Below are 24,722 nucleotides of genomic sequence, written 5' to 3'. Positions count from 1 at the left end.
TAGACCCGCAAAGCTAAGATGTATTGCGGTACTAGGCTATATTCCCAGTCTATACCTTTAAAGATTAATATGAGAAATTTATAGTGAAGTATGTTTGCTAGGCGCCACTATAGCCGAGCGGTTAGAGGCTAGACCCGCAAAGCTAAGATGTATTGCGGTACTAGGCTATATTCCCAGTCTATACCTTTAATGGTTATATGAGAAATTTATAGTAAAGTATGTTCGCTAGTCGCCTCCGGCCAAGACACCTAATTTGATAGTTGGACGTAAAGCCCGTCTGAAAAAATAAGCAATTACATTACTTTTATTTCATTTTAAGGCTATAAAATTAAAAAACTATTGAAGTCAGAAATCAAATAATTAAGACAAGCAATTAAAAGTGAAAGCAGACTTTTGATTTTCTTCTTCTTCAATTTAATTATTGTTTCTCTGTATTAAACACCATTTGAAACTCAAAAGCTATTGATTTCTTACACTTAATGCAAACTCTCCTTAACCAAATTATATTTGAGAAATTGAAACTAAAATTTTATGCAAATGTATTCGAATTTTAGTCCAGAGTACGTTAGAGATAAGGATTTATAGGTAATTACTGTTTTCAATCTGCTTTCCATTTAATAAAGTTTATTTAGAAAATTGGGTCATTACTTGCTAGTTTAATTCAACGTTTTCTTGGTATTCTAGTTTTATTATTTTAATTTGCGTCTAATTTGGTTTTCCTTTTCTACTTTCTCTTACAGTACTTGGTGAAAGAGGAAGTTAGGTTTGTGTCGCAATTGTTTATATCTAGTCTTCTCCAGAGGTTTACTTCTGAGGTCCAAAATAAATGGTTATTACAAATTGATGTGCGTCATTAGCTTTACTCAAAAATTAAGGAAATCACAGGAACTTCCAAATTTATATTTAGTTCAAGTTTAGGTCAAGCGGAACCCCTTTTAAAAATACGTCAGCCTACCGGAAGTACCGGTTTATTGAAACAACTATTCAGGGTTTTTTTTCCTCCCTCGTGAACTTCTACGATTTATTTTATTTCAACTTATTGTACTTCATATAATTTATTTTTTTTTTTATGATTTAAGGCGCGTCAACATCTAAGGTTATTGGCGCCCGGAGCTTTTTTCAGAGAACTGCCGGCATCCGGACAGTGTTCTCTCGGTACAGACAACACTGTCCATCACCGAGCAGTGAGCTGTAAGAAGCTCCTAGGAAGAGAAAATCTAAGTGGCCCAGCAGCTGGATTCGAAACTTCATATAATTAATTCTAAAACCCTTACTTGATTAAGGGGCACTTCCCTTCATTTTGCGTGATCGATGGAACTTCCGTTTTCCTACATTAGTAAGAAAAATTAAAAATTTATTGAATCCTTGCTACCTCATCAAGGTACACAACCACATTTACGAAATAAATGACAAATTCGTTTGTGTGGGTAGAATGGCCATTTTTGTGAATCATAGTTTGGTTATTAATATATTTACGGGATACGAGCAATAGCCAAATCTAGCTCTCAGAGGAAACCTTACCCAATATCTCGGCCTCCAGAGCTATGCATTATAAAATGAATTTTTATAAAAAAAAAAAAAAAGTTTCAAGTTTGCTGCTGCGCTTGTGAAACAGGATTCCGGATGTTTAAAGAGAAATAGTGAATGTGGTTTTCGAGCAAATTGCGGAAAATTGCAATTTAAAAAAAAAAAACAAACTAACAAACAAAGAGTGGTAGCCGAGCGGTTAGAGGCTAGACCCGTAAAGCTAAGATGTATTGCGGTACTAGGCTATATTCCCAGTCTATACCTTTAATGGTTAATATGAGAAATTTATAGTAAAGTATGTTTGCTAGGCGCCACGGTAGCCGAGCTGTTAGAGGCTAGACCCGCAAAGCTAAGATGTATTGCGGTACTAGGCTATATTCCCAGTCTATACCTTTAATGGTTAATATGAGAAATTTATAGTAAAGTATGTTTGCTAGGCGCCACGGTAGCCGAGCGGTTAGAGGCTAGACCAGGAAAGCTAAGATGTTTTGCGGTACTATGCTATATTCCCAGTCTATACCTTTAATGGTTAATATGAGAAATTTATAGTAAAGTATGTTTGCTAGGCGCCACGGTAGCCGAGCGGTTAGAGGCGAGACCCGCAAAGCTAAGATGTATTGCGATACTAGGCTATATTCCCAGTCTATACCTTTAATGGTTAATATGAGAAATTTATAGTAAAGTATGTTTGCTAGGCGCCACGGTAGCCGAGCGGTTAGAGGCGAGACCCGCAAAGCTAAGATGTATTGCGATACTAGGCTATATTCCCAGTCTATACCTTTAATGGTTAATATGAGAAATTTTGCAGTAAAGTATGTTTGCTGGTCGCCACGATAGCCGAACGGTTAGAGGCTAGACCCGCAATGCTAAGATGTATTGCGGTACTAGGCTATATTCCCAGTCTATACCTTTAATGGTTAATATGAGAAATTTTACAGTAAAGTATGTTTGCTAGTAGCCACGGTAGCCGAGCGGTTAGAGGCTAGACCCGCAAAGCTAAGATGTATTGCGGTACTAGGCTATATTCCCAGTCTATAACTTTAATGGTTAATATGAGAAATTTTACAGTAAAGTATGTTTGCTAGTCGCCTCCATCCACGACACCTAATTAGGTTGATGGACATAAAGCCCGCCAGGAAATAACAGGCATTCCGTTTACGGTCCCTCCCCAAACTATGATATTTAGGAACTTGTTCCTATAATGTCCAGTATAAAATCGTTCATGACACATAGTGGTACTACTAAGGGAAATCGAACCAAACCTTTCCCTTAAAGTGTGCCCTTAAAGATTCAATTCGATGGTTATATAGTTTTCTAAATACTCTTTTAAGAGAGAGAAATAGTTTTTTTTTTTTTTTTTAAAGAGCATAAGATGAAATATCATCCATTTATTCTCCTAGCCACAAGAATAGAAAACAAGTTAATAATCTTCCACTTCCTCGACCCCGCTCTTGTTCCACTCTCACCTGAACACCCTCCCCCCCCCCCAAAAAAAAACAACTCCATGAACACCATTATCCAACTTCAATATCATAACATGCTACTCACAAACACTTAACATCAAATTAAGAAAACAAAATAAGTAGAGAGGAAGATAATTGTGGTTTAAACTACTTACAATGTTCTAACGGTTATTTTGTTATTGAAAAGTCTTCTTTGTTCTCTTTTTAAAACGTTATTTTAGAGTATTTTTATTTATTTTTTTTCCGTAGGTATTTAATAAAGAATCAAATTACACAATTTGAGGTTTTTCGTAGTAGTCAAATATTAAAAATATTAAAATAAAAATCTTTTAAGCATTGCTCATTGTTTTTGGTGACTGATTCCATTAATCTAGAAGGAAAAACGAATGCCAATTTCAGTCATGATTTTCTACTTCTCCAAGCTTTCGACCTAGGCACTAGGTCATCTTCAGGGCTGACTTACTTACTTTACTTTATCTGGCCTTTCCCTAGCTAGTAAGGTTACCGTCGAAGCCAAGCACCTCTTTCCACGTAACCCTGTCTCTCCAGTCTCCATCATTCAAACCCCGACCGGCCATCTCCTCCTCCAGTCCATCGCCTCCAATACTGCTTAGGACGTCCTCTTTCTCTACATCTTTCAGGAATCCACTCCTACACCCTGCTAGGCCATCTCGTTCGGCTCCATTCTCCTTAACATGGCCGAACCAAACCAAATTTCCTCCTCATCTACCACTTCCCAAAGATCCAAAGACGACTCCGACTTCCGCGCTCACTGTCTCATTTATCAACCTGTCTAATCGAGTTTTATTATGGATGGACCTAAGCCAGAAAGTCATTTCTACAGCTCGTAGCTTTCTTCTCAGCTTTTTTCTATACAGTCCACGTTTATGACGCATAAAGGATTTCTTTGATGACGAAATTATTTAAGACGCGTCAACATCTAAGGTTATTAGCGCCCAGAGGTTTTTTTCAGTGCACTGCCGGTCTCAGGACAGTATTCTCTCGTTACAGACAACACTATCCATCGCCGGGACAGTGAGCTGTAAGAAGCTCCTAGGGAAGAGAAAAATCAAAGAGCTCCAGTAGCTGGATTCGAACCCGGAATCTCCGCGTGGGAGAATCCAATAGGCTAACCGCCAATAGCCAATCCCTTCCCATGACATTTCACAAAGCATAACAATCTCAACAACCTACCCAAGTTATTTATTACATTCTTCAACAATAATAATTATAATTATTAGGAAAAAAAATATGTGAACAGAATCTAGTTTTCTAATAATAATAGTAAATTCCATAAAATAACAAGATAATTTTCTCAATTAGAAAAAAAGAGATATGAGATATGTAGTTAGATGGAATATTAAGAATCTAGAAGAATTCTAAGCCATAAAAATTATTGAAGATATTTTTATTATTTATTATCTCCTCAGGATTGTAACTGTAATTTTCTTCATTGTTTTTCCGTTAGGAAATTTTATTTTTATTTCCTTTTTTTTCCACTATTACGTGAAATTTTTGCTGCATCATATTGCTGTGTGACGTCTTTCTATTAAAAAAAAAAGAAGACATTGTTATCATTTACACGGTATTTTTATTATTTATTGCGCTGTAATTAAATAATAAAAGATATTTGGGATATGAAAGTATAATTACACATGTTTCTTATATTACAAAAATGTAGTTTTTATCTTTTATTAAAGTATTGGTAAAAAGAAATCGATTTTATGATTACTGATTTAGTTAATCTCCGGAAATATTAATTTTTTAAATTAAAGTAAAGTAATCGCCTATTTCAGGCGCAGCATAACGTCCAACTACCAATTAGGTGTCAAGGACGAGGGCGGAAGCTCATACTTTACTATAAACAATTTTTTCTAACAAATAAAAAGTAGTCATACGCGGGATTCGAACCGGGGATCTCCCACATAAAAAGTCACGCTCTTGACCACTAGACCAACACCTTCCCCTCATTTTTCGAAGTATTGAATTCAAGAAAGCTATTAAAAACAAAAAACTTTTTAACTTCCGTTAAAAAAAAAAAAATGTCCATTTCGAAAATTTGAACAATTACCATACTTTCCTCTTTAGAGAAAGTAAATATTAAATTATAGCAATGCAGAGGAAGGTGAAGTTCATGACCACCTGGCAGACCTTGAGGTCTGTTGTCGTTGTCGTGTATCATTGCCAACTGGAGCAACTTTTTGTCCCATATAGAACATATACGTCTACCAGCTGGTCGATTTCCTTTTAATAGAATTTTACTTTTATCAGTTGGATGATTTCTAATAACGGTTTTCAGCTATACGAGAACCGTAATTGGATCAAGTTCAAAGAAACCTTAATGTGCTTAACCTGAAAAATGGTTCAGCATTGAGTAAGGGCGCACTTCCGTTTTGATTTTCTTCAAAGTTCTGTTTTGAAGGGAGAGGGAGAGAGAGAGCGAGTGAGACGGAAATTTCTAATATTCAGTTGAGGGATGCTTGACGTGATTCGCCGAGCACTTCATTTCTTTCTTTCTTTGTTTTATGGTGGAGTGTTCCGTTTTGGAATGTTCCGTATTTTGATCTATTATGATCAGGTGAGACCATCTACAACTCACGCAGGTCCTCTAGGAACGTTCCTGAGGAGAAGAGGGTGCCATAAGTTAAAAAAAGATAACCATTCCCTGGAGCCAATTAGATCCTCCCATCCATTGCCTTCAAATGTTCCCTGGAGAAAGTTACCCCAAAGAAGGTTCACTGCCAACACATGGTAACTAGTGCCCCTCTCCAGGAAGGCTCCAGATAATGCGTGGTATTAAAAAAAGTATGAAATGTTTTAAGGAGATCGTACACTCCTCCGAGGTAACCTTCCAGGCTTTCTAGACTACAGAAATCTAGGAATCATGATACCGGTAGATCATTCACAATGTCGTAAACACCACCCCCATTCCAAAAGTGGATACATCTTCCTTTCACTACCTGGTAAGTTTGCAGGCTTTCAAGGGAAATCAAATGGCCTTTCTTGTCCACATTAGTCAAGAAAGACTCTGAGCCATCCATCCATCGGAACTTGACCACATAACGCCTTGGATTCGTCTAGGAAATACTTTGAAGAGTGCAGAGTTGCGGTTAGGGACATTTTACACCCTAACGCCGCGTTCTTTTCCTCTCTCCATCTTCCCTAGAAATGGCTTCTTTTGTCTCAAGAAGAGGAAGAGATTAAGATGGTGGTATGTCTAAGTCCCAACTGAAGGAATAAGCCCTCTATGTTGGCCTATTTCTAGAAAAAGTTTCCGAGGAGATAAAGTTCGGATTTCGGTCAACTCCAATCTCTTGAAAAACTTCGATCTGACGCCGCTCGCATCTATATGCCTGTAAGGCGGCCTCACGGTCAGCGACAGTAGATGACAAGCAATTGTTCTTCCTCTAGGTGTCTTTTTACTGAGATATTGGACTCACCTTAACGTGGGGATAACTTAATTGTAACTTTATTTTCTCGCCCAAAATATAATCTAGCCAAGACTTATCAAATATTGAACGTAACTTATCTTACACTTATGAACTTAACACAATTGTTCTCAAGCTGTTCTACAAGTGCCATAGAGCGCACTATCCTGATGCCGTCTATAATTCAAGTATAATGTTGACTGTATAACCTTATAAAAAAAAAACAAAAAAAAACAGTATTTCAATTAAGTTATCACTCGATACAACACATCGATATACTAAATCCAATTTTCACCATCATTCTAATACTGTTACAAAGTTAAAGTTGTGATTCGATTAAAATTTATTAATTAGAAATACACACGTCATGTAGCATGAACATGAGAACACATGGTTGGGCTTTTTATGTACGAAATAAAGGTTACGATCCTAAATGTGTTTTAAAGATCGATTTATTCATTTATTTTTTTTGTTTTATCGAACAGTAGGTCAGGATTAGTTCGTGATCCTCTAATGATTGTTATGTACGAGAATCGAACACTGTCAATGTATGATGAATGATGAATTTTTAGTTTATTCTTGATGAGAATTAAAATGGAGTTTTTTTTGGTTCTTCTTTTGAAGTTTAATATTATTTATTATCTTTAACAGATGGTAGGTTGGATCATCTGTTTTCTTTGAATAACTTCCTTTAAGAATGGAGTACCGGTTTCTCATTATTTATTTGCTATTGCTTTTTTTAATGGTGTAAATTCTAATATGGGATTGTGGGTAAAGAATAGTGTGGGTTGATATTTTGTGTGTGTCCCATCATTTTTCTAGGTTGTTCCTTATTCGCTATTCGATTCCTGGGAATTGTGGAATTGAAATGGGTGAGTGCCCCATTTAAAACCAAAGCCAAACTATTCTATTTTTGGCACAACCGTTCTCCATTTCCTAACTTCCATCTGAAAGAGTTCTATCGAAGACTCCTTGCCATCGCATTTTATTTTACTTTCTTCTGAGTTTTCTTAGAAGCTGCCTGAGCAATCAGTCCTGTTGCATTCTGTTCGACATGTCCAAGATTTGGTTCTTCTCACGATAATGATTCTCGAAGTGGCTGTGTCATTGGACCAGTATTGTCTTGGACGTCCTCTGATTAGAGTTCTATGCTAGGGGGCGATCTTTTTAGAGCAATTCTTTCCAAACCTCCTACAACATCATCCACTTGCTCTTGTTGGAACTCAGATCCCGTACAAGTTCAATAAGACCTTCCGAACAGTCTTTACTTTATCCAAAATCAAAATCCATCCACTGAACGTGCCACTTTAATGGAAATTGTTCCAAAGATAATAAATACTTAAATACTCTTTGTAAGATCTTGGTTATTTCTTGGACACCTTGTCACAATTTTTATTTAAAAAACAAAAAAAAAATCCATTTTAGGGCAGTTTTGAGAGAGCATTTAAGGGCAGAATCCCCCTCTAAAGGACAATTTCAGTCTAATATATGGAATCATCTCATATTAAATATTAATAAAGTTTAATTAAGTAACCAAAATTCCAAATATGAAAAAAATTGACTGACAAAAAAACGTGCATTTCACCCTGAATAGATCTTTATTGTTAGTTGCAATAATTGTATCTTCAAAAAATGAACTTGTATAATATTGAATTTGTTTTTGAGTAAAAATGTTATGTTTTAAGAAAAATTAATTAAGTAAACTGCGGTAAAAAAAAAAGTGAGTGAATGGTCTTTCTTTATTTAAATTACTACAAACTTAGTGTAAAATATTGCTAGATCTACGTACAATAATAATCAATATTATCAACATGAATGAACATTGTACAGGTTAGAAGCATTAAGCCAGTTCTACGAACAGTGATGTCTGTTATTAGTTGTCTACTTTACACTTTTATATATAATTTATTTTATTAAAGTTAAGTTGGTCACCCTGCTTAGATACCTCTTTGTACCTATCGCCTGATCTGGCCAGTTGCCGGCGTCCATCTTTAATTCGGTAGTTACCACTCTTTATTAATGTGTATTTTACTAAATATTAATCGGTTTTTGAGTGAAATTTTGTTTTAAAATTTGTGTTTAAGTTATTCTTAGTGTATGACAATCAGTTTTAGTGAAAAGTACTTTTGTTTTATTGTTAAATTTATGTAAGAAGTGTTGTACTGCTGGGTTGTAGATTTGGTATGTACCAGTTAAAGTTTTATGTTCTTTAAACAAATTAAGGAATTCAACTAAACATGAGTTTAATTTTAAATATCATTTAAATGAACCTAATTTGTCTTGAAAGTAATAATTTTTCCCTAAAACATGACCTACAATTAATATTGGTGCTACAGTATTCAACATCATCGATAGGCGAAGTTCAGTAATGAATTGTTAGTTGCTTTAATTTCTAACATTACTACAGATTTTTAATGACTTTTTAAACACTCTTTAATCTAATGATTTCTTTATAATTGATTCTAATTTTACAATTAATATTCTAAAATTATTTAAATTGTAACTTGCGGTAGAGGCAACCAACGCTAGTGTTTCTCTTAATTGCCAACAGAAGCGCTACTTGTCTTTTTTGTTTAAATTTCATCTTTCTTACTTTGAATATGTCTTTATAGTCCAGTGAATCTACAAAAATGGTAAATCGGAATTAGTTAAATCGTTTTATGTTTAGTGAAGGACCCCTATAATAAAGTTTTTGGTTAAAATCAGTATTATATTGTATTCTCGAAAACGATTACAAACAATTTTCTATACCTCTTGGTTATACTGACTCATAATTGCGGATTTACATTATTTAGCTTTGTACGTAAAAGTCGTATTTAGTGAGCATGGCAGCTTTATTCATTATATAATGTCACCATTTAAAATATAATTAAACGTAAACGTTAAGTGATCAACTTAGTCCTGTCTTATTCTCCCTGTTCCTTTGGGACAGCGTGGACAACCTTGACGTTCCTCCGCGTACAGATTACTCTTTATTCACTCTTTCCTTCTCTATTAAGCTATCTTAATTATAAACTAGGTGAACGCTTATTATCTTTAATAGTTCTTTATCACGTGAACATCTTTTATCTACAGCCTTACATATTAAAACACGTTACATGTAGTCGTCAACATGGAGGAAATAAAATTGTTTCCGGGCACAGGATATACAGACAGACATCCGATGTCCCCCAAGGTATATTGTCTTTTAGTTATCGTAAAGTATCTTTTTTATCTTTTTATTCGAACACTTTTCATTTATCTTAAATTGAGTTACGTACAAGTTCATTCTGAGTGTTGGTTCGAAACTTGTAGCTGAACATGGAAACTTAAACTAATAAGAGTAAGTTACTAACCTATGCAAGCGGAAGTATTGCAAATGTGAAGAATTTTAGAAATTCGAGTTTTTACCGGAAATAATCATGTTGAAGTACTCAAAGAGTTGAAGGAAGTAATTTTGTGGGTATGTGACAGAGAGAGAGTGAGAATGTTACAGGAAACATCTCTGATTGGGTCCCACTACCGGAACTGACGGTACGTAACTTAGCGATCCTGTACCGGAAGTACCACTTTCCTGAAAGCATTTTTTTCACTTTTTTGAGGTTTTCCCGAAAATGGATTTTCTTTAAGCTCCGCCCATTTGAACTCATGTTAATTTGCTGCTTTTATTTGAATACATTTTCAAATTTTTTTAAGGTCACTTCTTGGGAAGGAGGTTCGTTGGGATTTTCCTCTCGAGCACAACTTCATATAATTTAGGGTTCTTTGCCGTCCCATTATAAAGGAAGTGCGAATAAATTTGGCTATTTGCCCGTTTTTCAAGAACCTTTAATTACGTAAATTCTAGTTAGAGGAAGTCGTTGGAGTTTTCGAATTTTGTCTCAAGTGCCATCACCATTTCCTGCGTAGCCATTTTTCTCCATGAATTGAGTGTGTTATTTTAAATATAACTTTATCGCTAATGGCCGGAAGAATACGTTAGTCCGCACATTCACATTAGCATTTTCGTTCAAAGATCGCTAAAAATCATAAAACTTTATGAAATAGTAACAATTAACGATGTTTTGAAATTCCCTAGCTTGGCGTAGTGCATAAGTCCGAACTTTGAGAAAAGCAGTAAGAGAAAGTGGCGTGAGTGAACCACACCAGGATATAGTTTTGTGTCCTGTTATAGTGGTTGACGTTCACCTTTATTGCAATAATCCAATTAAAAGTGATATCCAGCTGGCAAAAGGCGGCCATTTTGTTTTTTATCATATTAAATGACTGAGAAGCTCCTTCTTCAGCCAATCCAATCTTGTTTTCTTGTTTTCATCCATAAAAAAAAAGAAAAAATTGTTATACGACGTCTCTTCACTTTACGATCATACGCTAGGTCTGCTCAATTAATGTTCAACTACCAATTAAATCGATAGTAGAAACATCCGCTGCTCTTGTTATAGTTAGTTCTACTTGGCTTCCGGAGATTTCTTCGTTATCCAATTTAAATTCCACTTTTGTTCTATAAGATCAAATAGTTTCCGACATTGGTAACAATATTCTGAAAATAATTGTATCCGATCTTGACCTGATTGGTGGAATTTATCTTTTTATTATTATTAATGTTTGATTCTATTAAATTGATTATAAAATTATTTTATAATTAAAATGGTGTAATGAAAAAAAAAATAGACAACATACGATATTCTTGTTGTAGTTAGGTTCTCTTACAACTTGGAAGTTTTACTTTCATCCATATAAAACTCGCCCAGAGGAAGAGTTTTTCTACAGATTGAATTCGTCAAATCGTCTTATTGTTACCGGAAGTCAATGTTTTAACTATGTCTAACAGCTGCTAAGACACCCCGAAACTCGGATAGCCAAGTCTGCGGAACTTGAAAGATAAAGATTACTTTTAAGAATTAGGAGTGAGTTCTTCTTTCTACATGGAGTCTACATGCTTCAATGCACTTAATGATGATTAGACTCAGAGAAGAGAGTTAAAAAGTCTCTACGAGCTAAGCGTTACTGGTACAAAATTTCAAGTACAAGCCATAGAATGGTCCGCAAACGTTATAATCGTGCCGACACATTGTGTCAAATCGTTCTGCCAATCCATACTCTAGGGTTCGATATTTTTCAGAGATATAATAAACATGCGTGCTACAACTGGATGCAACCATAAATATTACCCAGCATTACTTTTATGAGGGGTCGATGGAGATTTCGAAAAATTATATAGGGGCCGGCCCATGATCAAAAAAGTCTGGCGACCCCTGCTCTAGTTAAAGCTGCATAGTTGTAGAATAGCTTGAATTTTCTCTGGACTATATCTACACGTAGTTTTGATTTATCTAAAAAAAAGTGGTTCCCCCCCCCCCACAAACGCACAGCAAGAAGAAGCTATATATTTCGGTTTGTTGCCAACAGGGTGCTCCACTGATACTTAGCGAATCAAAATCTTACTACCGGAAAACTTCACTAAATGGATTTTTCCAATTCTTTCAGCTGCAATGATTTTCTTCGATTTTTGTTTTTTGCACTTGAAATATTTAGGTAAATACCAAAGCAATCAGGTGTACTAGGACAAATTGAGAGAAGATACCAGCTTTAAGATACCACATAGATAATTCAGCTAGATAAGAAATTATAAGATTAGATCAAAAGATAATCAGGATAGGATGTCAGAAGAGGCAAGCTTTAAAGTATCTGGAAAGGTCATCAAGAGATACTTACAAATACAAGAACACACTCACACACAGAGAATAGACTGTGCCAGAGAGAGAGGAAAGAGAGAGACAGAGAAGACACCTGTAGAGCGGAACTTGTGTCGCGGTTATTACTATTATTATCAAAACACCAGGCATTAAGATGAAGATTTTTTTCAATAAAACAAGACATCTTATTGGCTCTGGAACGGTGCACATTTCTATAACATTGCAATACCCTTAAATCATTTGCATAAAAATTGATTTTTTTTTTTTTTTTTGGTTCCCCGAAATATAAACGTCTAACCTTTAGTGCAACAGGTTCTTGTTTCCTGCACTTAATACGTTCAGGTTGTTGTAGATGTGTTTCGCTAACCGTTGACGTTCTTTCCTCACTATAGGACGCGATCTTATCGTTTTTTGTTTTTTTTTCTTATTTTAACGGGAAATATCCATTTTAACTTTTCCTGAATCCGAAAATATGATTTAGAAAATGCACTGTGCGTATAGTGCATGTGGAGTAAACCACTCAAGTTCAGAAAAGAAAAATCACAGGGAAATCCAGTCGTTTCAGTACCCTGCTGAGACCGGAAAATGCCTTAGCGAAGTCAATCAATTTCCATCAAGAAAATTCTGCCTAAGTACCGCTACACAGCAGTAAAATTAAGTTGCCAAAAAAAAAAAAAAACTTTGTTTGTTCAACTTAGCGAATGATTACATAAACCGGTTTGATGAACCAGATCTTGTTGAAAATTGTTGATTAGGTTGGCAATGCTGGGTAATATTTTTGATTGTATCCGTTGTAGCGCGCATGTTTATTGTATCACTGAAAAGTATCGAATCCGAAAGTATGGATTGGCAAGTAATTATAAATAAGACCCCCCCCCCCAATCGACCCCTGGCTCAGATAGACCCCCCACTTTTGTTAAATAGACCCCTGGGGGTCTTATATAGACCACTTTGGCGACCTCTGATCTAGATGAATAACCATTTTTTACCAATTCCAGCCGTCCATAAATTCAAGCTGTACCACACTGAATCTCAAGGCTACCACCCCTAACATCTTGTAAATTATGTTATATGTGAAAATATAGTTTGAAACTTTCAAATTGTTTCGAGTTACATAGAAACAACGTCTAGACTTATCATTTTATACGTCCCTGGTACTGAGCACGCTATAAATAATTCAATTAATACTAAGATAACAACTACAAGCGTTTATTGCATCCCACACTTTATAACTGTGCATTTATGTTCGAGTTAATTAGATAAGCATACTTGGCATCGTTTATTCCGCCTAGCACACTTTAATAGTGATCGTATGCAGATTTATTCTATAGCCAAATTGTTTTATATATTGTTTATAATATAATAAGTGATTTGCACGATAAACTAACAGACAGACACAAACTTGAATCTAATCTAGTCAGCATAGACGGAGTATAATATGTCCTAGATTCCTCATTTTTCGATAGCCAATCAAAAAAATATACTTTTATATTTGATTCAGTTCTCGCGTGGTAGGTGTATCATAATGGGTAATGTAGCACAGCATCACAACAGATCAGTTATTTTTTTTACAACCGGATGTTTTAGTTTCTTTTATGTGACTCATTCTTTGGGTTATATTTGTAATTTTGTTTTGTTAAACTGCTTCTTCTTTTTTTTAAGTTATCTTTTGTTCTATCGTAGTTTATTATTTGAACAAATGTTTTGTTAAGTTCATTCCAAAAAAATAAGAAATTACTACAGCTGTATGTACTTATACTATTTGTCCACTGTCTTTTGATTGGTTGAGATTTTTTGTTTGTCTTTTTTTTTTTATTGCCAACTGATGTTAAGTTCATAAAGTTTGTGCTTGTGCTTAATTTTTCAAAGTCATTATATAAAAATAAGGATCAAGAGAGTGGCTTTGTAAGTAAGAGATCCCCAGTTCGTATCCCGCGTATGACTTATTTTTTATTTGTCAGAAAAAAATTGTTTATAGTAAAGTAAGAGCTTCCGCCCCCGTCCACAACACCTAATTGGTAGTTGGATGTTAAGCCTTGCCTGAAAAACTTGGCGATTACTTTACTTATTTTTTTAAAATTTATTAAGTTATCTACAATCTGTATATACAATAAGTAAATCAGGAAGTACTAAGATTAATTGGTACGTGAAGAGCAGGAGGAGAGAAACTATCCAGTGGTAGCACTCTCTACGGGATATAATGATCTTTAGGTCTTCAGTCCTGATGGAAGTCTCGGGGAGTCACTGGCGATTCAGTCTGCGAGGAGTATTAGGGATGTTAGAGAAGGCGAGAGACAGTACAAGAGGATTAGAGCTAGTGGAGAGAGCAGTATATGGGATTTTTGGTATTTAGTCTTGGCGAGTTGTTTGTACGAATGGGGGATGTTGAGGTCGTTGTGAAGAGTGAGGTTAGTCACCGTAGAAAGGAGCGTCAGCTATCTGTCGGCAGTAGTTTTGGTTGGAATGTCTGTACTGTCCGTATGTACTTTACTGATTTAAAAATAATTTTTTTTTTTTTTAGATAAAGAATTCAAAAAATTTAAATCTTCTTTTTACTTAGAACTCGTGAGATTCCTATCAAAATAATGGCCTTATTTAAGTTAGTAAGACTAAGATAGATTCTAGGAGGGCGGTCTTAAAGGCCTACGCCACCGCGACCCCTTTTCGATCTATTGTGGCTCCTCCACTCTAAGGCTCGTCCTCCAGAGCCGTCTTTTTTGATCAGACTCTTAATTCTGTAGAGCGACTCTTGAGTAAAGCTCACAGGCGACTAAAATAGTAGACTATGTTAAATCATGGGAATAACTAAGATCTGGTGAGAGGCTAAAAAGTTTTTGATTTGGAGGAAGGAACGAATTTTACTTCTTTTCGTAAAGATTGGAAGTCGGAGGGTCCGTGTTATGTTCCAGCATCCCTTCCAGGTCTATCTGTTTAACTAGACTTAAGATTCTGGCAAGTGAGGGAGAAACTCCAGGGCTAAGTATGTTGGATGGATCTTTTTCACATTCCAAGAGCCACATCTAAAAGAGCTAAAACTAAGGCCCATGTGATGCTGCTTCATCTTATTTCTGACAGAAACTCCATATGATCCTGGAAAGTGCTTGAGTGCTGGCTGGACTTGTGCTGGCTGGTAATTAACCCAGTTTTGGTAGAACTGTGTATGCTGAGTCCTGGACTATAGTGATGATGAGTTGTTTGTATGTATGTGACTGCGGAGGTGGGAATGATTCAAGTCCCGAGACCTTGAAAACGTTCAGCAGCTACACGCACTTTAGGGACTCATAAGCGGATCAGACAATGGTGGAGTTAGTGAGAGTGTGACATCACAATGACACGTCAATCAAGAGAACGGAAGTAGAAATATTTCAGCAGATCGCTTACCCGTGTATAGTATAGCCCATTGCTTCAATATGAAAACAGCAACCCCCCCCCCCCCCCCCAAAGAAAGTGCACAAATCAAATATGCATTCAAGGAAAATAAAAAATATAAAATTTCAAAAACTACCAATTAAACTTTTATGTTACAGAATCTTAACTAATTGTCGTTAATTACTAGAGTCAATTATTCTAAACATACTATAACGGTGCTCTTTTTTTATTAGGAGTGTTCTATATTAATTATTCAATAACGGATATAGGGAGGAGGGTGGAGAGAATACCTCAGAGAGGCTGCGCAATAAATAGGTGCCACTTATTCTGCATACATATCTCTAATATTCTTCTCTAGCATAAAGACAAAGAAAGAAACAAACACGTTTTTGCTATAATAATGGAATAATTGATGGTGTACCGGATTTGCATGTTAATTTATTCTTGATTAGAACAAGTTTTTTTATTACGGACAATTAATTCTTTTTTTTTTCTTTTTCTCTCTTCACAACCCACAATGACAACTATCAATGTTTTTTATGATTTTGTAAATAAACAAAAATATGGTGGGCAAAAAAAATAATGGACTGGTCGAGACCTGTGAAGCTAGTATGTATTGTGGTACTGGGTTCGATTCCCGGTCTTTAGGCCTTGGATTTTATTTAATGGTTAATAAAAGAAATTTACAGTAAAGTATGTTTGCTAGGCGCCACGGTAGCCGAGCGGTTAGAGGCTAAACCCGCAAAGCTAAGATGTATTGCGGTACTAGGCTATATTCCCGGTCTATACCTTTAATGGTTAATATGAGAAATTTACAATAAAGTCAGTTTGCTAGTCGCCTCCGTCCATGACACCTAATTTGGTAGTTGGAGGTAAAGCCCGCCGGAAAAAATAGGCGATTACTTTACTTTTTACTTCATTTTTAATGAGCTGGCTTTATAGCCCTTTAGTAACGACAACAAATTTTTCTTGTCCTGCAAAAAATTATAAACAACGTTGCTGGCTATAAGAACGTTTAGTGATAATGCCAAGTTTTAGATTGTATTTTTGTTAAGGTTTTGTTGAGAAATCTTTACTCCTGAGGGTTAATTTATCAATTATTCCATCCTACTAGCGTAAAAGAAGTTGGTGTTGGGAAAAGAGCGAAATCTCCTCCACAAGGAGTTCCCACAGGACAATTGCATCCTAAAAGGAAGCAAACAAAGGCATGGTTAGGTCTGCTGTGCTGGATAATATCGTTTATTTTTTTTTTAGTAAGCATGTTTATTGTATCCGGTTTGGATTTTCATCTAGATGTAGAGCAATCAGTTTGGTGTAGAGATTTCGACTTCACATATGTTTCCGTCGCGTAGTCATCGAGTGTAGTGCGAAGTGGAGAAACTGATCGATGAGCCTCTGATCAAGAATGAAAGGCTGAAACTGAAGCTGCGTCGGATCAAGTCAACGATATAAGCTGCACGACGCTCAACCAAAATGGAGACGATCTTCGTTCTTACTCCATTTTCACGTTGTGGTTGTAAAGTGCGGCAAAGAGGGAACCATCCTCACATCAACTTCTGGGGAAGATGTTTATCTGGGTGGGAAGGGGAGTATTTGGCTCTAGAAAGTGGGACTGATCCCCTCTTTCTTCCTAGAACTTCCCTAGCCTGATCTATGGCATCACCTGTGCTCTGAACAATGATTGTAACGAGAACTGGGTTCTTTCAAAAAAACCCTTCTTGACTAAGAACAACTTGCGAGGGCATTTAACTTCTTCCAGATATTTTACCAGATATTAGAGGAGGATATAGACTCTCTTAGGAGGAGATGTACAGGCTTTAGGGAGACAGATTATCCCAAACTAGCCAAACAAATTTAGTTATTGACCTTTTGGGTAGCCGCAAGTTAACTCTAATTCAATATTTTTAGTCCATGCTTACTGGCCTTCCTTCAGGGGTGCCCTGCGGATTAGATTAATTCCAGATCTATTCCAGACTTCGATCCAACAAATCTGAGCTTAACTTTAAATCAGATAAATTTCCCAATAATCTCTTAATAAAAATACAAAACTAATTTGGGATACTCTGGAGTTTATAAGTTCTCCTTCTTCGCTAATTCTTCTTCCCAAATTAAGACATTTTTCTTATTAGTTATCCTAAACTCGAAGAAGCTTTCTTCCCCACCCTATCTAATGAAGATAATTTATAGCAAAAATTTAACCCTTTTAGTACCGGCGAAAAGAACGTGCCTAAGCGAACAATACCGGGCCGAATCGGCGAATTTGCAGAAGTTTGCGAAAATGCTCGTAAAAACGAAAGTAGAAGTGATATTTACAAAATATAAAAAGCAGCATATTCGGAAATAAAGGGAGAATAAAACGATACGAATTGTGTTTCATTATTTGTTGAAAATCATAAGAATAACATGAACATAAGACTTAACAAAAATCGTACAAAAGTGATTTCTCTTTTTCAAATGGTAATTGCACATAAAAAAAAGTCATCATTTGGTCATAGCTCTATATACACCTTTTAGTATAATGTATAGACATTATTACTGTCAATAATTCGCACTAATTCTGCGTCATCCATGTTCGTAACAGGGTATAATTTTTTCAAAAAGGTATCAACAAAACTGACAAAATTTTCTACTGCTAATTGTGTCTCTATGAAAACTTTGACGGTTTTTGAATACTGACTGCACGTTAGAAGGATCAAGAAAGACTGAAAAAGATTTTAGGCTTGCCGAGTCGATGCACGCATGCCACTTGAATACTCCGATAACTATCATAAACATCATAAAGATTGCGATTACGGTCCAGAGAAACTATCCCGTGTCGACGAATATCCGAGGGATATCCCGGGTCCCGTTTCTATCTTATCACTCTAACATATACAGACCCGCGGCACTAATCAGCATAAAATATTGTAGAGAGAGCGGAAACGGGCGAGGACGGCCGTACGCCGAAACGGGGGACCCGCTAGTATAGCCCGAGTCAGTGTGACCTGCGAACCGGAAGTTCGTCACGGTCGTCCTGGTGTCAACCTGGTTGAGAGAGAGACTATTCTTAGTTGCTATTAATACGTATGTGTGTAAAGAGTTTTCGTTTATTAAAACTGTCCGGTAGGACAGTTGTATAAGGATTGATCGTCAAAAAGTGCACGAAAAAGCGTAACGTTAAAAAACACCCAACTTTGACAATTTTTTTCTCTTTTTCTATAAAAGATGAAATTCCCAAATTTTCTTTAAAATATAGGGCAAACCCTCCTTTATAACTGTAATTTTTTTGCAACCCCCCAGACCTAATAGATTTCGAGAAAAAAGTTGCCGAAAATGAGCAAAAACGGCATTTTCAGAAATTGTTCTTCTTCTTCTTCTTCTTCTTCTTCTTGTTGTTGTTGTTGTTACCTTTTTTGTAAACTACGTAGCGCCTAAACGCGAGAACCGATTTTCATGAATGAGGTGACATTCGATTCGGAATTTTATGTAGATGTGCCTTTTGGGGGTCTCGACGCTGTACACCGAAATAGAGAGGAGTAAGCCCCCTTTATGTAAGGCCCCCTTCAAAATTATTATTACTAATTACTCTGTAAATCTTAGCCCGATTTTGATAAAATTTGGTAGGATGATAGAGTTAGGGCTCCCCTACGTAACATTAAAGCGGCGATCTGCTCTTACACTAGTTAAGGGGAAGTATAGCAATCGTTTCAAATTATCGACAAGTGAACTGATTTTCATGAATGAAGTGTCATTCGAATCGAAATTTTGTACAGATTTGCACTTTAAAAGTCTCGTCGCTTTGCCTCATATGGAGGGGAGTTTGCCCCACCCAAGTATGGCCGTTTCTAAAACTATTATTACCAATATTTCTATAACGCTTTGTCCGATTTTGATAAAATTTAGCACGAAGAAGTGATTAAAGCTCCTCTACATGGCTGTGAAGTGCCATCATGCTCTTACACCTACTAAGAGGAAGTACTGAAATCGTTAAAATTATCAATGGGTGAACCTATTATTACATTAATGAATTGTCGTTCGATTCAAAATCTTTGCCTCTTTGCCTTTTAGGGAGAAGTACTGTAATCGCCCGTTTATTTTTCTTACTCCTCTTAAAAGGAACGTCTGAAATCGCAGTTTAAATTTGCTTTTTACGTACAAATACCTTCCTATTTTATATAAAAAGGCTTTCTCAAAAAAATTGTTATTGAGGATGGTTTGGGGACCGCAACTATAATCATTCTTTAAAAAGATCTCTCCAGTGGTAGTTACGGTTCCTACTTAACACCTTATCAGGTTATAATGATAGAATTGCTTATTCCTAATTTAAAAAAAACAGTAAAGCAGATATGTAACTTAGCAAAATAGACAAAAATGAAAATCTATCCAAAAGGTACAAAAATCTCCTTAACAAAAACTTACAGTTTAAAAAGTTAAGTATAAGGGTTGATTAAGCGCCAAAAGGTACACAAATCAGCTAGTACCCAACATTTCATTCAAGCTTAGTTGATATAATTTAAGTAATTTTGCTGCATTAACTTTTCCTTCACATTTTTTAGAATTTATTAGATGTCACAGACCCTTATGCTGGCCATTTTCATCTACAAAATATTTGTTCAAGTAGCACTGTAGATTGACTTTAATATCTATTAATCTATAATAATCAAACTATTAATTACAGGTTAAAAAGAAAACGGTATAATAAATAAAAAAAATTACGAGGCTACAAAATTTAAAAACTTTTTTAAAAAAATGCTTACACCAACATACATCAATGATTTCGATTATTTTATTTTTAATAAAAATCGTCGGTTTAAGTTCATTCTTCGATTAAAGTAATTGTTATTTTATGTAGTAGTCAAACGTTTATAATAATAGGTAATAATTATATAGCTCTATCGCAAATAATATAGTTTTCTTCAATCACACTCTCAATGTAGCTGTTCTTCTCACAATGTTATATATATATATGTTATGTAATATAAAATAAATAAGTATTGCATACTTTTAGGACAGCTAATTATTCCAGTATTTTACTATAAGTAAAATTAAATTACAATTGAGAAATGAATAATTGTTGTTGAATAATCTACTTGTTATTAACTGTGTGTTATTTGTGCTCACGAATATTTCGGTAAGACGAATTCAAGTCTGAAATATTGTTTTAAATCCTCCGTGATTCAAATTTAAACAGTAGCCGACTCTAACTTTGTCTTTTTCTACTTTAACATGCATGTATAAGATGTGACAACTTCAGAATAAAGGGCATATTAAAGATAAATCAGAAGAATAATTTGGAATAGAGTTAAAATAAAGTACCTATTTAAAAACGAAGATATAATATACATTTTATCATAATTATAACCAAATAATATTATGAATGGACTGGCCAGCATAAGGGTCTGTGACATCTAATAAATTCTAAAAAATGTGAAGGAAAAGTTAATGCAGCAAAATTACTTAAATTATATCAACTAAGCTTGAATGAAATGTTGGGTACTAGCTGATTTGTGTACCTTTTGGCGCTTAATCAACCCTTATACTTAACTTTTTAAACTGTAAGTTTTTGTTAAGGAGATTTGTAATAAAGTTTTGTTTTGTTTCGTTTACGTTGGTTTCCTTCCGCACCTTCCCCCTCCCTACAATATAACAAAAAGTTAAATCTAATAACCATTTTTTCACTTGTGTTGCATCGAATATGAACCATTTTAACATTTTATAAAGTTATTTTGAAACACAGACCTCTTGTGATGAGTACAATAAGGCCCCAACGGAGGCGCAACGATATATCGTCGTTGGTATTTTTGGCAAGTGCACCGAACGACGATATATCGTCGTTCGGTACTAAAAGGGTTAACCAATCAAGAGCTAGAAAGTTTACCATATTTAATAAATTTAAATAGCCAACAAACAGCTTATTTCTTTAACATATTATCCTCGAACATACTTTACGACCTATAACATATAATTCACTGATAAATATTCAATAAGCCTATAATCCAATTTTAAGCATCGTCACCAAGAAACATATCTTTTTGACATATTTAACATAAAAACTCCATAGAATGCCATTAAAATAATAACAATTTTAATAATATTATACTAGCATAAATTTGATTAAAAGTTGTTCTCATTTGATGGCAAATTTAAATGGTAACGTCATGTCGTGTTTGAGATTTTTGGATATTTATTACAATATGAAAAATGTATGATTAGTAAATTATTCTGTAAGTAGGTTGCCTAATTAGGAGCCGATTAAGTGTGTCACACATGTTAAAGGGTTAATTTCAGGATTTTTAATTCAAATTAATTCAAAAAAAATAATAAAGTTACAATTTTGTAATTTTTAAAAAATGTTAAAATTATGTTTTAATTATATTATTTGTTTAGTAAGCCGATAAAAATTATGCTAAAGACAATAAATACATTAATGTTGTGACACAATTACGATTAATGTTCTTTTATGGACTCAGGAGCCGTTAAAACGGGCACTTCCGGTGTGAATTCGAATTCGCAAAATGTGACGTAATTGCGAACTATGACGGATGTAATAATCAGCGATAATATCCAGCACTGCGGAACCAACCACATTTTATTTTCATTAAAATAAATCAGTCTTGCGTAAAGAATTGGTTTTCTATTAATTTTTCTATTTTTTTAATTTATTTTTTTATTTTTTTGATGCGTCTTCTAATACAGAAAGCTTTCCCAAAATTCTGCGTAGGCGTTCATGATTAATAACGTGAGATAAATATCTCATTAAATTGTGAAGTAAGTTATGAAACTTATCTGAATGAATCTTAAGTTTCTGATTCCAGAAGTAAATTTAATATTATTTTAAATAAGTAACAAAACGTTTCAATTATTTTTTTTTGAATATCATATTTTTTTGTTTTATAATATGATAATAAAATTCCATAAACTTAACCAATAAGACGTTGGGAAAGTAACTACAGACGAGGTAGGCCTAAATTAGAAGCGAACCAGAAGAACGTACTAAAAGCGGAAGTGCTATTGGTTGTAAATATTCGTAAGGTGTGTTCCCTTAAATGTTACCAGTATATTCTACATACTGACGTAAGGTGATAATTATAATTTATGTACACATATCTACATAGATGCATTTAATACATGCAATGCAATCTAATTGGGTACTTAATATTTATTAGTCTAAGCAATGAACGTTTCGTCTGTTTTATATCGATCTTATAAATCGAAATGTCTTGTTAAATTTTTTATGCGTATGCTGATAGTTTCCTAGTTAGGAGTAATAAATGATGGTGTTATATAGAAGATTATAATTGTATATAGTTTATTATTTCGATTTTTTTTTTTTTATAATCGATTATAAAATTGATAAAATTAATTTCTATTTTGATTCTAAATTATAACCACCCGGAAATACAAATTTTTGTGGTAACTTGATTTCAAAACCATCATTTCGCAGTTTTTTTCCCCTGTAACCAGAATATTTTGTCTAGTATTCTAATTAAGGGAGACTAAAGTTATATTATTAATATCTAGCGATAGAAAGTGAGTGCTTTACATACGATGTTGAAAGGAAATGGTTAAAAGTTTCCGGCCAAAACTTTATTGAAAAGTTAAGTGTTACTGAAACAGAGTACCAAGTTCGAATTTTCTGAGTCTTCTCTTTTAAAATAGACACACACAGAGATGGCGAATATAGGGGCAAACGGTACTTTAATTATAGAAGCCACCATTTCGTGGTGCGTTTAGTTTATTTTTTTTTTTTCCTGCTTGAGCATTTTTCCAATATATTTTGGAGCCGCCGTAGATTTCTTTAGGGAAATTCCAAAGCGTAATTCATTTATCAAAGTTGATTGACAGCTAGATCGACGTTTTATGGTTGATTGGAGGAGAAAATCCCTCCCCAATAGAACCAGACAAAGAGAACGTGCCTCATTTTTCTTTTTTCCTGAAAATAAATTCTAGGAACAACAGTCTTTTGTTGACCTAATAATAAGAAATAAAAAATAAAAATAGAACTAATAAAGAAATAAATTCTAAATAAATATAACCAAAATAATAAATGTCGTACTCAAAATAAAAAATGTCGTACTCAAAATAAAAAATATCGCACCAAAAATAAAAAATATCGCACCAAAAATAAAAAATATCGTACCCAAAATAATGAATATCGTACCCAAAATAATAAATATCGTACTCAAAATAATAAATGTCGTACTCAAAATAAAAAATGTCGTACCCAAAATAAAAAAAATATCGTACCCAAAATAATAAATATCGTACTCAAAATTTACACTTACTATTATCCATTCTAATCGTTAAAAAAATAAATAAAAAATAATGTTACAAGCTAGATTTAGAAAGCATTGGCCATTTTGAGTAAAAACTATGTATTCTTTTATTTATTTCCTTATTTATGGTAAATCATAATGATTAAATTGTATAAAATGTCATTTTATTTTTTGTCATTTTATTTTACTTTTATATTTTATGCAGTTCTCCTTATTTGTAATAATTTAATATATTTAAATTATGCATGTATAATAACATGATGTTTTTTCAGTTGCATTTTTCAATATATCTTGGCAAACTTTTATGTATGGTTGCCATGTTTGTGATTTTAATAACGGTGTATGTTCTCCCCCTATGCTTTAATATGTATTTATTCAATTGTTTGGATTGAAGTGGTTCATCGATTAGTCACTTTAACACATCTGGTTTCTCCGTTTGTTTTATTACACAATATGATAAGTTATTTTAATCGTTGTTGGAAGTTGTGGGCAAGTTTCTGCGGGGTTGGATGCAGATAAAAGGGATTTCTACATATCTCCTGTAGGAGTGAAAAGTATCGATCAGGAAAGATTTAGCCTAGAAGTACATTTTTTTGGATAGCGGCTTTTAAGATCTTTATGCGAGGCACCCAGTATTTTACCTTTATTTGTGAACAGTGACCGCGAACAGTTCATTGGAATTTCTGGCAATAGCTGGCCCCAGCATTTTTATGGTCACTTAGAATAAAGTCTGTGGAAATAAGAGCGGTAATCTCCTGAACAGAAGTAGAATTGAAGAGGAATGATGGAAGTTAGTGGCTCATCTGGGTCCCAGAGTTCTGGACCGCGTTTTTAGATCAGGCGTTAATTATGTTTGTCCAAGTAATCGGTAAAGAAGTATGATTCCTTTTAGCCATGGCTTCTCTTTCAGGTCTTGGGTGTGTGGATTCTAAGTGAGACAGATCTGAGATTGTTATTAAAGAAGTACAGGAAGACAGGAGTCTCGCTGGAACTTCCATAGTTAAA

The 24,722-nt window shown here is 34.6% G+C and overlaps 1 protein-coding gene across 5 annotated transcripts in view; it reads left to right on the top strand.

Moving 5' to 3' along the window:
• LOC141452976 (uncharacterized) overlaps positions 1–24,722 on the top strand; it is a 219,027-nt gene that overhangs the window by 51,504 nt on the left and 142,801 nt on the right. Inside the window, exon 1 of one of the 5 annotated variants that reach the window (XM_074125654.1) lies at positions 8,394–8,599. The exons of the other annotated variants lie outside the window; for them this stretch is intronic. The gene's annotated coding sequence lies outside the window, so the exon portion shown is untranslated. Of the gene's footprint in view, positions 1–8,393; positions 8,600–24,722 lie in introns of those variants that run through there. 5 annotated transcript variants of the gene reach the window in all.

Source organism: Rhodnius prolixus, unplaced genomic scaffold, assembly GCF_049639745.1.
Source record: "Rhodnius prolixus isolate KJV_2025 unplaced genomic scaffold, Rpr scaffold_1, whole genome shotgun sequence".
NCBI classification, from domain to species: domain Eukaryota; kingdom Metazoa; phylum Arthropoda; class Insecta; order Hemiptera; family Reduviidae; genus Rhodnius; species Rhodnius prolixus.
Note: the sequence above shows the minus strand (reverse complement) of the source record. Positions and strands in the feature narration are given on the sequence as shown.